The 13981-nt window shown below is 38.3% G+C and overlaps 1 protein-coding gene across 1 annotated transcript in view; it reads left to right on the forward strand.

The window, feature by feature from the left end:
• KLF12 (KLF transcription factor 12) overlaps window positions 1-13981 on the forward strand; it is a 91640-nt gene that overhangs the window by 51925 nt on the left and 25734 nt on the right. The window lies entirely within an intron of this gene.

Here is a 13981-nt window from a genome sequence, read left to right on the forward strand (position 1 = left end):
CAACACATTGACATGCCTCACAGCTTCTGTCACACTGCAATTTGGACTGACACGACCAAAATAGAGCTTTAGGGTCCCTACCATAAGCTCTGTTTGAAGAGGGGTCAACAAGGCCTATAGCGAAAAGAATATATTCTCCACTGTGAAGTATGGTGGTGGCTCACTGATGTTTTTTGGGGAGTGTGACCTCTATAAAGGCACAGGGAATCTTGTGAAAATTGATAGCAAGATGAATGCAGCATGTTATCAGAAAATACTGGCAGGCAATTTGTAGTCTTCCTGCATGAAAGCTGTGCATGGGACGCTCTTGGACTCTCCAGCACGGCAATGACCCTAAGCACAAGGCCAAGTTGACCCTCCAGTGGTTACAGCAGAAAAAAGTGAAGGTTCTGGAGTGGCCATCACAGTCTCCTGACCTTAATGTCATCGAGCCGCTCTGTGGAGATCTCAAACGTGCGGTTCATGCAAGACCACCAAAGACTTTGCATGACCTGGAGGCCTTTTGCCATGATGAATGGGCAGCTTTATCACCTGTAAGAATTTGGGGCCCCATAGACAACTATTACAAAAGACTGCACGCTGTCATTGATGCTAAAGTAGGCAATACACAATATTAAGCACTAATGGGTATGCAGACTTTTGAACAGGGGTCATTTCATTTTTTACTTTGTTGCCATGTTTTGCTTTATGATTGTGTCGTTCTGTTATAACTTACAGTTGAATTTGAATCCCATAAGAAATAAATGAAATGTGTTTTACCTGCTCAATCATGTTTTCTTTAAAAATGGTACGTATTTTAACAATTCTCCAAGGGTATGCAAACTTTTGATCACAACTGTATACGCACTCATGCTAAAATGCATGCAAAAACTGATCATGCATGTGGACTCATGCTGACACATACACATTCATGCTAACACCCACTCCCTCTAATACACACACTAATTCATGCTAACACACTTACGCATGCACACTCATGCCAACACACAGGCATGCTAACACTCCCTCTTACACAGATCTATATACTCATGCTAACACACACACTTACACGTGAGGCCTCGCTCATGCAATTTATGGACCAGGGCTGATTTTAACCCTAATTTGTTTATGTAAATGATACTAATTATAATACTTATACAATTATTAAAACATTTATTTATGTTTTTAATTAGTACAGTGCTTCAGGAACACATATAATCTATGTGGCTACATTGATGACAGATGCAACCGTTGTGAATTTGATTAGTAGATACAGCATCTCTTATAAACATATTTGTGTACTATTAATGTGAGTGCATGTACAATGTGCTTATAATCTAGCATCAACCATAGTAATTGAGAGTCACTAAAACATTTATTTTCACGTTATTAGATGTCAGTGGTATGGAAGTATTATATGTATTGATGTGTAGCTAGGAAAATGGAAATTATCTACCTTGCATATGTAGTCACATTATTCTCAGCACAGTTGTTTTGAGAAATGAATTTCACCAGCTGAAAGAGGTAACTTAACTGCTTTTCATTTCTATTTGTTACAAGCTGAGAAGTAAGTGTTTTAATAAGCTATTATTTAGAGCTGACTGCCTTGATGGTTTTCCCTCTCGCCCTGTTACTTTACAGGCATATTAGAGGATTCCAGATAATTTCCTCTATAAATCGGACCCATCTATTTCAATTTTCAGTGCAGTAAATGTATATTTAAGAATTTACAGCAAGTGGAATAGACTTGGTTCTGCAGAGTAAACTCATTTCACAGCCATAGCGAAATATATTCATGCAATAGGTCTTATTCGAAGCAGAGTTTTATTACATAAAAAGGAGAAGCTAAATCATTTTATTTGATAACTGACATTTTGTTGCCATGATAATACTTTAAAAAGTTGTACTGGCAAAAAATGAAGAAGCAATGTTTCTAGACATTGGGATAAAACTATTAATAACCTGGGTTCATCCAAAATCCAGAGTCTGTTACAGGTCAATTGTAACAATTAAGCAACATTGTCACCTTAAAAAAGACTATGTATGTTTAAGTATTGGCCTTTGGAAAGATTGTCTTTAGGAATTTGACTCTTTTTGGAGGGTCAACAAATGCGTAAAACAAAGCGTAGATTAATTTAAACTTTCAAGACCTCAATAACACCTTATTTTAGATGCCAGTGCTACAATTATTGTTTCATAAAAAAATATAGATCTGGTATTGTGTTCTCTTGTAACCTATGGGTTAAACAAACAAGGGAAACATTGCTAGTAATCTATGGGTTAAACAAATAAGCAAACTGTTTAACCCCTTCACATAGAAGGTTTTTCGACACATTTTTATCCACCAAAAATGCTACGACTTAGTTCAAGAATCTTTTTTTTTATTTTTTATTATTATTTCATTAACTCATCATTTACTGCCATCAGAACACGTGACAATTATATAAAAAGATGCAGGAAGTGTGTAATCCAGGTATGGATAAGTAAATGGTCACAAAAATGTTAGTAATAGTATTGCTTCTATATAATATAGTATTATATAATTTGCTGTATGCCCTGAATGAGTATTGTGGGGAGAATCCAAGGGAATGATTGTGCTTCTAGTTAGATCTGCTAGTAAATACCGGCAAGCACAAAATCTGCTCTCTTTGAGCATCTGAAAACTTCACGGGTAGTATGATGATTTATTATGTAATTAAGCTTTACCTAATGTATCGGTTTGTCTTAATCTGTCAATTCTAGTTTTGTCAGACCCTTTGAATATATGTATTGTAAGAAGCACCGTGTAAATGGTTGGTGCTATATAAATAAAAGACAATATAATTTAATTTATGATCCTTGTCATGTGGTTTACACTGTAAAAGAACAGTCTATGATTTAATATTCTAACACGGCTATAGTGATAAAACCTGGGAAAGCTTGTCACGCCTAGTTCTCAGACTTAGCTCGACCTTTCAGGAAGATGGGAGTGCAGGCCAGAACTGAGTCTCCCCAACTCCATCTTCAGAACACTAAAGCATAAATTATGCAGTTATGGCAAGTGAACCGATTATTATTTAAATTGTGTTTAAATTGTGTGGATTACAGGCCCGCTTTAAAAGCAGTTAATAAATGTATGTTATCAAATTAGTGTTAGCAAATTGTAAATTATGCATTATGAAGTGCAAGTGTGAAGTGTATTGCTCAGTATGGTCAGTGTAACTATGCATTTTACAGGGTCAAGCAAGCTCTTCCTACTGGAGAAACTTACTGGGTTGGCCATTGATAATGCCCAGTGCAGTTGTGGAGATGGTCTTTGTTCTTTCCTGTTCTTTATGAACTTTGGGTGGCAATATCATTGGCTCCCAGAAAAACAAAGCCGTACATTTTTAATGTTAAGTCTACGGAGGCCTGCAAATTTTGTCTAAGCTTCTTAGGATCTTACTTTTGCCAAATTTACCAAGGAATCCTAGAAGTAGAACAGCAAACTCTTCATTACTCACTGGGTCTTACTGCGAATTTAGAGAGTTGTCACTGGAAGGTTTATCTCCGTTATGGCTAAGCTTTTGCAGTATAGATTTGTAGACCACAGGTGTCAGTCAGGAGCAATACAACCATATTTACTCAAACTAAGTTGCTGTGTGTATACAAACAAAAAATTTTTTAAATAAAAAAAATACTTGGATATATATAATGGAACCCATTAACTGAACCTCCCTGTGTGTCTGTGTATATGAGTTTATGTGTCTGTGTGTGAGTGTGTGTGTATATATAATATATACACACACGTCATGATGGGTTTTGTGCTTTAGCCGAGGAGATAAAGCCTTTCTGTGCTGCCTTTTCCTGTATTACGATAATGTCTAGTCTTCCAGTTCCCACAACAGAGAAACCACAGAAATTCACAGTCTGCTCCAGTAAGGCATTACGCAACTCTCATACCTCTCCATAAACTTTCAGGAATAGGCTCAGCCCGCCAAGAATTGCGAGATCTCCTCTTCTCCATGATGTAGGAGGTAGCGGCACAGAAAAGCATTTAGCTGGTAAACTGCATTAGTGCTACCAACTGTCAGAAAATGTTCATGAAATAACATGGTTTTGTGTTCAGTGCAGGTCTATAATACATGTAGATTATTATTATTTTTTTTAAATACATTCATAAAAAGAAAACATCCTACATTTTACATTGTAGCATATTTTTTCATATCTTATATTTTCATATTTCACTTTATGTAAATAAATGCTATTACTTATAATTTGCCGTTTATTTCCCGAGAAGAATATAAGCAAAATGGCATAAAAAAAAAAAGCTGCTGTGGGATTCAACCGTCATTCTTTTAAAGTTGAAGTCTCTGCAGCTTGGAGATTTGATAGCCAGGAAACTGACTGAGCACAGTTCTAGGGTGGGATTCCGTTCCCATGGAAACAAAATACTTCTTCAGCGGGAGAAAATCTGCAATGACTAAAGGGTGGGAAGCGATTCTGAAAAAAAAAAATCATATCTTGCTAGGAAAAAGAGCCACACGGTTTTAATAATCTGTATCTCCTTTGTGATTTCCAATACCTTTTGGACATAAATCTCATGTATGAAAATCTAAGTAATCCAACTCAGTTCATCAAAAATTCAGAAGCAGTTAAGGGAAAAACCGAAGGAAACCTTCAAAACTGTTTATGTCTTTTTAATAATTTATTTGCCAAAGCATGGTTTGGAATGAAATGCAGATCCCCTGTACATGTACGCATGTAGTTTTATCTTACATCTGTTTTTACGCTCGGCTTTACAAGCCAAAGTATAACACAGCAGACACAACAATGTTGTCTGGCATATGTCTGCAGCGTAAATAGATTTTACTATTCATTTCGTTTAGATAAAATCACACAGTGATGTTTATTCATTTAATTTACTAAGAGATGAAATTGCAGTATTCATCTGTGCGGTAGCGGTTACCTTCCATTAAGTATTAATTTTGTATATTTGTGTACACACATTATGATGCTATTAATAACTAAAAACATTATAATTGTTTTGTATAAGCTATGAGTAACTCACATCCAATTTTGTCTTATAGGAGATGTTGCTATGTTAATATATAACGTTGGAGTTTTTTAAAAAATATTTAATTCAGGGCAATAAAAATATATATATTTTACGTTTCTTTTGCATTAGGGGAAATGCCAGTCTCCATTTACCACAAGTAAAGGTAACATATTGAAAGTTAAGTACTATGATAGAATATGAGGGGATATGACTTACATGAGCTAAATTAACTTTGATAACTCTACTGACACCGCCAACATAGCTCTGTATTGACTGTACATCACATCACCATATGCAGTGTCTATGTTGGATATACCCCAACTACTTCTGTTTGCTTCAATTTAGCACAGTTTTAATAAAACAAGAGTAAAGTGAACCATCTATAGAATATTTATTTACTTTTTTTATTGGCTTATTTTTCAGCTGCCAATTTTCGCCATTAATCCAGTGTGTTCTGCATACTGTTATATATATATTTTTTTTAATCAACCATTTCTCAAAGTGACCAACATAATGGGTTCATCATCGGTGTGTACATCTTATAATAATATGCTCCAGATCTGAAGTAATTTCAGGAGAGAAATCACAAATTTCATTTGGCAGTAATATGTAAGCCTATTTCCATGGTAACAGAGAGGTATTTACCGACGTCTACCTAAACTTAAAGCGGTTTATTAGAGGGTGCTTGTTCTGCAGTCTGTAATTATCATCAGGTAAAAAGAGGTTGCTAACGTGGGTGGACTGTTTGGCTGGTATATTTTTGACTGATTTGTTTAGCAATGCTTTGAGAAGCAAATCCAATGAATAACATTAGTTTATTGGTTTCTTGTGGTCATTTAACCATTTATTCAAGGCCTCTTCATGAGACTGTGAAAATTGCAATGTTGCAATCCCTTCACATCATGTGGTTAGAAAAAGTAATGTATTGTTATGAAGCTGTTTTATGAATCAAGAGTTCGTTTTGAATGAATTGCATGCTCATTTTGTATTACGAAAAGCCTTGTTAATTCCATCTCATTTTAAATTACAAGAAGTTGAATTGTGAGCCGAGTTAAGGTTTAACTTGACTGATCACACCTGGCTGATGTTGCATGCCTTTCTATACTAACACTCACAAAACAACTGAAATAGTCACATATGTGGGTTGTCTGTAGGTGCCTGCAAGTTTTGTGAGTATCAGGTGAGGACATGTGGGTTGAATAAAGATTCGCCTGAAACTCCCATAATTTAGATAAACCGTAACGCCCCACAATATTACTAAAAAGGTTAAATAAAGTGTTCATGGTGGGATGGGTCACGGTAAAATTGAGTGGGGATGGTGGTTTAATTTATAGAAATATCCTATGGAAGGCATGGACCCCATCCAATTGGTGTGATGGGGATGAGGTCTCTTCCCCCTTCCTCAATCCCTGCTGCATGATTAAATTAACGAAAAATAAATACAATTTTTAAAAAAGCCCTATATACCCCCCACACACATTCAAGGTGTAACTGTAGAGTTTGAAGTTACAAGATGCATTTTTATCTTGCAAGCAAGTGAACAGAGCTTAGTGAATACACACTATTGTGCCTTAAAGAATAAGTTAGGACAGCAGGTTTCTAGAGTAACTTAGTAAAGCACATGCAGCAGAAGGTCAGCATGTTTACTATACATATGAAATAGAAAATACTATTAAATGTTAACATATAACACTACTAAAAACCAAAATTAATTTTTATGTAGCAAGCTTTTGTCATTTTTCTCACAATTTAGTGGGGGGGACACAAAAATAGTTTGAAAATCAATTTTATGCAACATTTTTAAAATGGTCTTATCACTATAGCATAGTCCAAGAATGGTCCAAAAAAAAAGGGAATGTATGACCTTCAGAACTTGATATGATCACTGCAAAACTGCTCAGGCAAAAGTACTAATATTTAATTTAGGAATGTCTATATTATCTATGCACTTAATTAAATCATATCCACAGTGAATGCTTTTACATGTCTGTCTATTTGCCTCAGATGATTTTGGGTATGGAAAGCCTACTGTAGAATTAAAGTAACTTCTCTACAAGCATTACCGTATTTAAAGTGGAGAATAACTGTTTCTCCGTGTCTAAATAATTTTTAAAATAATTTTAGCTATATGCTGTACCATAAACCACTCCTGCACATGACCGCACCTTTAATAGTTTGTTAGTTTGAAAGTTAGACTCGGTGACTTACTCTTTGATGCATAATCTGCGCCCTCTAGTGGAGTTCTATTAACAATACAGTTTACAGAACTCTTGCATCCTGCATCAGTCAGAATCCCATGACTAGTCTAGGGCAATTTAAGTGAAGAGCGATACATGGTGAAAAAAAGGTGCAATTACAGGGTCCGGGTGCTGGTACAGTGCACTTATCAGCTTAGATGTGTGGAATAAAAAAAGAACATTGCCTACACACTGCCATCACATGTGTTCTAGCACCCTGGTGTACCAATCCAGAGGGCTCTTTAAACCAGAGGGCCACGATTTCCCTTTTTCATAAGTATCCGCTTGATCCAAAAGTCTGAAGTCAATGCAACTGGGGCTTCATTGCTTTTAAAGACATGCTTCACTGCACCCTGCACCCTGTCAAACTGGACCCATCTACCATAACAATGAATTCTCTTTACTTCATGAAGTTAGGAGTTAGTATATACATTTTATGACATTGGTTAATAAGCAGATGAACAAAATTTACATAATAACCAAGCCAAGACAATAAGGTTAGACCATGTGCACCTGAATCATTACTGTTATATAAAACACATCTCTGTTTTTTAATTGATTCGAGTACTCCTTGGATATGTTGAACATTTCAACCATGTCACAGCCAGAGAACCCACTTTTTCGTTGGTAATGGTATTTAGTATTTTTATTAATGTTTTTAATTCCTATGAACTATGGTGCATACATTCTGTTTCTGGTTTATTATATTATCAATGGCTGAGCATGGATTAAAGTGCTCTACCTCCTGACTACTTAGTCAGAGCTGAATGTTCCCAGTAACCTTTTTAATCCTAGTTTGTGAATCAAAGTCTGACTGTGGTAAACTATAAATGATCTTGTGTGATGTGCTGTTTTTACCATCCGCATCGATAACTAACTGTATGACTAATATTTTATTGCATTAGCAAAATTATGCATTTGTTGTAGTTGTAGTTTGCTCATTGTGTACTATGAAAAGCCAACTAAATGTGGCTTTATAGTTGTTGTATAAATCATGACGCTGTGCATAATATATAAATATATATATATATATATATATATATATATATATATATATATATATATATATATATTCTAATTTACAAACGTGCATGCCCATATCTACCTGTATTGATATATTCAGGTGTGTGAGGTTTCCTTTCTCCTGTATGGAAATTACTATTCTAGTCTCACTAAGCGAGCTTAATAAGGGAGAAGGTTCCATTTGGGTTTAACAGGGAGACATTTGAGTGGTTGGTGGTGTTGTGTAATGTTTTTGCCGTTTAAAGTTTCTTCCCTGTGGCTAAACAAGACTTCCTATCACCCCATGGGGTCTTTATGAACCTTTCGACAATAGTCATAAATCTACTGCTTTGATAAGGACACACAGCAAGTTTATTTGCCCATTGCTCCTCATCCACAAAAATATTATATCCACCCATAGTTAGTTCCTGTCTGTCTAACCTACAAAAAGCAATCTTTCATAGTTTATCAAAAGAAAAAGGACATGGATGGATGAGAAAGGATGGGAGAGAAAACTGAAGTGAAAAAGGAGAGGAGAAAAGTAGATTGAGGAAAAAAGAAAGGTGAAGAGAGGGTGATGAGAAATGAGCAGGGAGAGAAGAGGAGTGAAAAGATAGTGAAGGGAGTGGAGACAGAAGCGGTACAATGCAGAATAGAAAAAGAAGAGGAAAGAAAGGATCATCTCCACAGTCTGCAACTCCTCAGCACAGGCACGGCTTTATACTGTAGCTCATCTTTTGTCAGGCTGGTAGGAGCGAGGTGAGGAACCCAGTACGCAGATGAGGGAAGGTTTAGTGGACAAGGCAATATCGGAGACAGTCCGAAGAGCAGGGCGAGAGAGAGCAGCGAAGTCCGTAAGGCAAGCCAAAAAAACGGGATCGGAGAAATCAGGATAAGCAAAGTACAAAGCCAAAGGTCAAAACCAGAAATCACAAATATCGGGAGCGCAAACTAAATAGCTCTGCCTGGGAAAATAACTGAGCACTGAATGAAGCTCAGTGCCAGTTTTTAAATCTTTGTTCCTGTACATCTGCACTAGCATGCATGGCAATCAACCTCCTCCTCGACACCCACCCTAAACGTGTCCTTTACACATGCATTTCATATGCATTCAAGGGCCCATTTAGCAGTACGAAGAATGTTATTTCTAATGCAGCATTTAGTAATAAAACTGTTCAAATTAGCAGAATATGTGGATCCACACTTAAATAATGGCCTGGTTTTTAAACAGTTTCAAACTTTTTAGATAATTATGATTTCATTTGATTGTTACTTTGTAAGCCGCAAATAAAATGTACCAAAATGTCAAATGGTGAAGAAGCTATTACTTCATAAATATGACATTAGTCATTTGATTGTATGAATCATCCCTAGAATATAACCTTGGAGCGTGTAATCAGTCAGACACAATCAAATTGGACTGAGAGCAAATTGAGAGTCTAATTCTAGTTGTCCTTTAAGACTTTCCTGTGCATTCTTTCTATCTATATCTGGAAATATAGGGGCATAAATCCCCATACTGTTATTGTTTCATACTGTTTTATCTCAAAGCTGGTATCTTTTGACTGTAAATGTACAGTACCAAGACTGATATGTAAAATGTACAATCAGTTATTACAAATGTATTTGAAAATAAAAAGTGCGAAAAGTGAATTGGTGAAAATCCTCAAAGTATTACTTGCTACGACACCAACAGAAGGAGTAAACTGGCCCTGCGAAATGCATAGTCAATTTGGGGGAGCTTTATTTGAAAATGATTGCTACATACCCTTTTACAATCCATGTATATAAATATTTCTATGTTCACAAAGCTACGTTTCTCTCTTTGGCTTTTCTAATGCACAGAGATAGAAACACGTCAATAATAATAATACAGTATGCATAAATGTGCACACTCAAGCGTACAGAGATCATCTTAATAATGTGCATAAGCCATGCAAGCATTCATCTTGTGCACATATGTACAACTAATTAAAATAGATGCAGTATGTTATCATTTGACTCACTCAATCCATCATACTGCTCATGGTCATTACAGCCTGGCCAAATGGTGGAGCGTTAAAATCACTCGGGAGAGTTTAATAGCGATTGTATTAGATTTGCCTTAGTTTCCAACATTTCAAATGACTTTTCATTTGTGGTGGGTTCATGTCCAGAGGTTTGGCTAGTGGCCAGGGATTTATTTTTAGTAAATGTCTCACCCACTGGCCATGTATGTGTGTATGTCCTGCATAAGTAGTAGCCTGCTCAGTTTTTGTCTTGTTCCAGGCCTGTTCATCATTTACTGACAGCTGTTTGTGTAATTACTAAAAACATAGTATTTAAAAAAAAACATACAATTATATGTCCAGCAGAATGAATGCATTAATGTGAGAACTATTATTGTAAAGCTTCAATGACCAAAAAACAAGCCAGGAATTCCGTGCATTATTAATTGGGATGCCTGTGCTCAAGTTGGAATCCCAAGAAATTATAACATGGAGTTGGGAACCATTGCCATAGGCCAGCGCTTGACAAATTTGTTGTGAATCTAGGCGCCAGGTAAAAAAGTTAGGAGCCAGGATTTTTTTAAACTAACAGTTGGTCAGGAGGGATCTGATCATCATCAGCCCACTTACTAAACTCACAGCGTTTGACCTGGAAGCACCCTGGACTTTCAGGTCAGTGCTGTTTGTTTGTTTTTTAAATACATTTTTTTCATTTTTTTAACTCTTTCGATGCTGATGTTCCATTGGAGCACAGCATTGACAGATATTTAGTCCCCACAAGCTTGTGGGGACAAATGTTAACCCCTGCAATGCCACGAATGTGTCATACACAATTGTGGCATTGAAGGGGTTAACGCTGCACTGTCGCTCTCATGGAGTGATCAGGCGGCAGGGGGGTGTTGGGGCTGGTCTCCACACTCATGAGGAGACCAAAGAACCCTCTCCCCTGTCCCTGAAGCTGCCTCTGGCAGCTGGGAAGCAATTGCTGGTCTATGGACCAGCCACTGCAGGGGGAGTCTATGATGACTGCTGTAGGCTTCTATACCTACAGGAATCATCAAAGGGCTTGTGGGGGCTCGTTTTTTTGCTGTTGCTGGTCTGCCTGGAAGACCACCAGCAGCAAAGCCCCCAAAACGGGAATTAACCCCTAAATGCCGCGATCGCGGCATTGAAGGGGTTAACGCTGCGCTGTCGCTCCCATGGAGCGATCAGGCAGCTGGGGGGTGTTGGGTGAGGTCCCCAGACTTGTGTGGGGACCCAATCAACACACAAACCCCTTCCCTGAGGCTGCCTGTGGCAGCTGAAAACACGAGTGCTGCTTTTCCAGCAACCGCGTTTTCAGCCTACAGGATCACTCCGTGGGAGTGATCTCAGGCTCGGGGGCGGGCTCGGAGTGGCTGTGCTGTCTGCCCAGACTTCTGGGCAGACAGCAACAGCGCCCCCATGTGGTGACTCAGCCTCTTACATCCACAATTTTTTCTGGATGTAAGAGGCTGACAAAACCTAGGCGCCAGGACAAAATTCTCTGTCGCCATGGCGACCTGGCGCCTGGGATTTGTCGAGCCCTGCCATAGGCCATTACTATAGTTTCCATATATCATTTGACTTGCCCTTCCTGGAACTTTTTATAACTCTGCCAATTTTTCAATCACCTCCCCATATTCGCTTTTTATACATAAACCCAATTGTTCTCATTTTAGTATCTTACTTACCAGAATAGTTTTCTTAAATAACTATGACCATCCTACGGAAAGGTTGATTTAAAACAGGGATACCTTGAATATAAAACAGAGCATATAACTGTAGTAAGAATACAAATTAATTAACTACAAAGAGCTTGTAACTCTTGCCATAAACTGTACAAAGCGATTGCGTTTTAGGTTTATGAGTGTACTTTAGGGCTAACTGGAGAGTAATTCCACAGCCATGATTATTTGAAATATAAATCATACATAACATGCTGTTTCTTGGCGAATTTCGATACTGAACGCAGACATAATATTGTGTAGACGTACATTAGTCATGGATCATTTCAGACTCTTTCCTGTGGGTATATGACTGTGAAAATAGTGCTAGTGGCATAGAGATATTTATTTAAAAAAAAAACCTTAAATTTTCATTTCCAATAAAAGTATTACAACAAAAAATGTGAAAACTGAATTGAGAGTTCTGTTTCAGGCCATATTCTGATCATTCCTGGTAAGGAGGTATGACAAGCATTAGGATATAGAGACTTTATGTGGGAGATATTCAATATTCAAACTGAAATCAGTAAAGGATTACCCCCAGTAGTGTACCTTGGGGGGGGGGGTCACCCCGGGTGCCACTCATCAGGGGAGTGCCCGGTGGGCCAGCCAAGCAGATGGCTTTGTGGCCCGATGGACGTGTAATGCAGGCCTGCAGTATACCACTGTGGAGCTCAAACACTGTGCGAGGAGCCCCTTTTCTCACCCAGGTTCCTGCTTCCCCTAGGGGAAAGAGATGCTGTACCACCATCGATCTCTGGCTTAGTGTATAGTGATGAGAGTTATGCTGTACCCTATCTGTTGTGTAATAGAATTTATTTAAACTTATGTAATTTATTTATAAGTTAATTTATTTTCTCAGATTTCTAGTCTTTTTCCAGTTGATATACAATTTACAAATTTGTGAAATATTCTTGCTAAAATTATTTTTTTGTGGATCCTTTTACATTTTAAAGTGTGTGTGTGTGTGGGGGGGTGCAACATACAGGATCCGCTTCGGGCCCAAAATACTCTAGGTATGCCCCTGATTACTATGTGACTTCATGGAGTCTCTGAGGTCTAAACTGTGTTCTTTTTTTCTTTTATAGAATCCATTTTACAGATTTATTCAATTAAGAAAGTTAAATTAAAAGTAGTAATTGTTAAAATGTTTACACAATGTAATTATGACCAGTCATGACTGCGGGTTGCTTTTAGTTAGATGGAGTGTGGATACATAATACCGTATTTGCTCGATTATAAGACGAGGTTTTTTCCAGAGCAAATGCTCTGAAAAATAACTCTCGTCTTATAATCAGGGTCGTCTTATAATCAGACCTCAAATAGGTCTGATTATGAGACTAAGATCCAGATCCCCCGCAGCGATGCAGAGGACCTGGATCCTCCTGTGTTACCCCCCCCCCCAATTTACCGGTGCTTCTGAGTCCCCGGTGCTTAGTCCGGGCTGCGTGTAGAGCTCTACGCGATATAATCGCGTAGAGCTCTACACGATACAATCGCGTAGAGCTCTACACGCTGCCCGGACTAAGCACTGGGGACTCAGAAGCACCGGTAAGTTGGAGGGGGGGCATAACACAGGAGGATGCAGGGGACCTTACCGGTGCTTCTGAGTCCCCGGTGCTTAGTCCGGGCAGCGTGTAGAGCTCTACGCGATTCGCGTGGAGCTCTACATGCTGTCCGGACTAAGCACCTGGGGCTCAGATGCAGGGGACCTGGACCCTCCTGTGTTATGCCCCCCCCCAACTCAGAAGCACCGGTAAGTTTGGAGGAGGGAGGGGGTGTTAAATGGGGGGTGTAAGGCATTTCTGGAGGCAGAGTGCTCTGTGAAATGCCTTTTAACCCCTTTAATGCCACTCTGCCTCCTGAAATGCCTTAAACCTCCCTATATGCCACTCTTCCCCATAATATGCCTTTTAACCCTCTAAGTGCCAGAGTGGCATATAGGGTTAAAAGGCATATCATGGGGCACAGTGGCATATAGGGTTAAAAGGCATATTATGGGGCACTGTGGCA

This window comes from Spea bombifrons, chromosome 2 (genome assembly GCF_027358695.1).
Source record: "Spea bombifrons isolate aSpeBom1 chromosome 2, aSpeBom1.2.pri, whole genome shotgun sequence".
Lineage (NCBI taxonomy): Eukaryota > Metazoa > Chordata > Amphibia > Anura > Pelobatidae > Spea > Spea bombifrons.